The 3,194-nt window shown below is 35.5% G+C and overlaps 1 non-coding gene across 1 annotated transcript; it reads right to left on the reverse strand.

Annotated features, from left to right (window-relative positions):
• Nucleotides 1-2,661: 2,661 nt before the first annotated feature.
• On the reverse strand, nucleotides 2,662-2,768 carry LOC140853509 (small nucleolar RNA R71). The gene has a single exon (XR_012136579.1). It is a non-coding gene; the product is annotated as a small nucleolar RNA R71 (small nucleolar RNA).
• Between the last annotated feature and the right edge of the window lie 426 nt (nucleotides 2,769-3,194).

Here is a 3,194-nt window from a genome sequence, read left to right on the forward strand (position 1 = left end):
TGGCTAAGCGGTCTAGCACGAACTGTTAGGTTGATCTAATCGAAACTAATTAAATCAGTTGGTGTCTAAGGTAAACCAGACCAATGGTTTTTAATTGGAAGCTGATTTATGTCATAAATTGACATAAAAAGTATCAATTAATATCTAAATTATCTAACTTTATTAAGAAATTGATACTTGTTATTATATTTTACAGAAGAAGAGATCATCAATAGAAAGAATAAGGAAAGAGGATTTCAACGGTATAAATTTTATGCAAAACGGAGTTAAATTGACCCAGAAATTGAAGAATGAAGAAAGAAGACTCAATTGGGTCAAACCCGAATCAAATCAGATCAAAATTGGTCAAAAATCAACTGATTTGGTGATCTGGTTAGCCGCCTGGTCCACAGCAACAGGCGCATGGACCATGGACCCATCGGCGTACCATAAACCCCCCTAACAATCCTCTAAAATCTCTTAGTCCCACATCTAAAGTTTTGAAAACCTTATAACCCCCAAATACCTATAAAAAGCCCCCAAAGGCCCTTGTTTTATGTATTCTTCCTTCCGATCAAGCTTGTAACCCTAGATAGTGGGGTTTTTAGCTCTCTTCTCAAGCCTCGAGCTTTGAGGTTTTTGTAATAAATTTTTTTAAAAAATCTTATTTTTATGCAATTTCATCTCTTTACATTATGCAATTTATTTTTCTTGCAATTAGGATAGTTTAATTTATGCAATTTAATTTTATGCAATTAGGTTAGTTTAAATTATGTAGTTTAAATTTATACAATTAGGATAGTTTAATTTATGAAATTAGGGTAGTTTATTTTTCTGTATTTAAATTTTGCAAGTAGATTTAGATCATGTCTAGCTAAGCATCCCTTCTAGGGTTTGCGATGAAGCTAGATCATGAGTAGGGATTTTATATAGGGTTCTTTCTTTTTCTTAGAGTTTCTTTTTCTTCCTCTTTTGCGAAGAATTTTTGATGAACTACAGTTGGGTCAGAGTCCCTTCATAGTTCATGCTTGATTCAGTGCATAGGAGGAGAAAATCCTAAGGGATCCTAGTTACTACTCCCCTGTAAAGAATCTTGATGGGTTATCGTTGGGCCTTAGTCCCTTCATAATCTATGCTTGGGAAAGATAAGAGGAGTAGTCGTTAGGATCAATAAAAAAAATTCTAGGTAGAATTCCCTAATCTAGATCTAGTGGATTCAAAAACCCTAGATCCTTAGTCTTATTGTCTTTAGCAAACAACTTTCGACTTTCGATTTTTGTTAAAGCTCGCTTGAACATAGATTTGAAAATCATTTTTAAACCAAGTCTCTGTGGGATCGACCCGTACTCACTGGTCGTGCTACTCTGCACACCGTGCGCTTGCGGTTTTATTTACAAATTTTAAGATTTGCACATCAAGTTTTTGGCGCCGTTGTCGGGGATTTGGCATTTTAAATTATTTTCAAATATTTGTTCTTCGTGCTTTATAACTCTCTTTCTTTTTCCTTTAGGTTTCTATATTTAATTGGTGATTGCTGGAAAACTCAGGTACACTTCTAATTTCTCTTTTATTATTTTTAGTTAATTACTTTTCCTTTAGACCTAATCATTTGAATTTGCTTAATCATAAAAAAAATAATAATAAAATAAAACAAAACAAAAGACATTTCATAATCGTGAAGTAAAATATCAAAATTAAAAAAAAAATTTCTAAATTAAAATCTTTTACATTCTTGGTCATCTTGTTTATTTGCATTTGTATTTTCATAATTAATCTAAGGGCATCAACCCATTAACAAGATAAGATGGGAATTTCATTACCCTTTCTTAGCCCAAAAACCATCTCCATCATATTGCATTACCTAGACCTTTAATCTTAAAATCAATTAGACGTCAACCTTAAGGAATTCGAGCTCAATAGGACAAGGAACCCTAAGAGTTCTACCAAGTTTGAGTTGTTTGATTAGTTGGTGTCTAGGCAAGTCCCTGAGGGTGGTTTGTTAAATTGGTTCAGTTGCTGGCCTGGCCAACTCGTTTGGTGTCTAGAAAGGCAACGATGAGTGAACCTCCCACCTCTTATACTTACCTGGCTAACTAGTTGATCAATCTCCACTTGGAAGGCTTGAAGGGTCATCTTGGAACAAGTTAGGAGCTGTCTAGATTTAGGTTAACCCTAGGATAGATTGAGTTTAATTTATTGTTTCACTTGTTTGAAAAAAAAAAAAATTGTATAAACATCGAGAACCGTACACCTCGTGTGTGGAGAAGAGTGTCGGGTCGTCTAGTTAGAATTGAGTCAATTCCTGTTGTTCCAATGGCTGAACCAATCCAACCCATGACCCTTAAGGATTTGTGTTATCCAGTTGGCTCCATCCAACCATCTTGTATCAGGTTGCCACAACCCACAGCTAATAATTTTGAAATCAAACCTCAAATCATAAATATGCTTCCAAAATTCACAGGATTAGAGGATGCTTATATATTTATTAGAGAATTTGAGGAGGTATGTGCAACCATGAAACTGCAATTAACAGAGGATGAGGTCAAACTTAGATTAATCAACTTTGCCCTTAAGGACAATGCTAAGAAGTGGCTTTATAGTCTGCCAAACTATTCTGTCACTACCTGGGAAGGCTTTGTGAGAATATTTTTAAAAAAGTATTTTCCCCATCATAAAACAGCTAGGATTAGGAATGAAATAAATCAATTTTACCAACTAGCTGGTGAATCATTTTGGAAGTACTTTGATCGTTTCAAGAATCTTTTGACCCAATGCCCACACCATGGAATAGAAACTTGGAGACTATGCCAGATCATCTATGAGGGGTTAGATTCAAACTCAAGAACCATGCTAGAGTCCATGTGCCAAGGCCAATTTATGGACAAAGAAACTACTGAAGCTTGGCAATTCTTAGAAGACCTAGTCGAGAAAAATTTACAGTGGGAAACAACTAGGAAACCTGATAAAGCTACACCTTCAAGAGGAGGAATGCATCAAATTCAACCAACCCTAGCATCAGAGGCCAAGATTGCAACCTTAACACGTAGATTGGAAGCCTTAGAATTACAGAGACCAGCCAATGTAAATCAAATATCTGTACCCATGTGTAAAGGGTGCAATGCACCAGACCATGTCTTAGAAGAATGTTCCTACTCGAATGAGTGTGCACAGGTGAATGCCACCTATCAAGGATCATTAAACAATCCTTATGCACC

This window comes from Elaeis guineensis, chromosome 13 (assembly GCF_000442705.2).
Source record: "Elaeis guineensis isolate ETL-2024a chromosome 13, EG11, whole genome shotgun sequence".
Classification (NCBI taxonomy): domain Eukaryota; kingdom Viridiplantae; phylum Streptophyta; class Magnoliopsida; order Arecales; family Arecaceae; genus Elaeis; species Elaeis guineensis.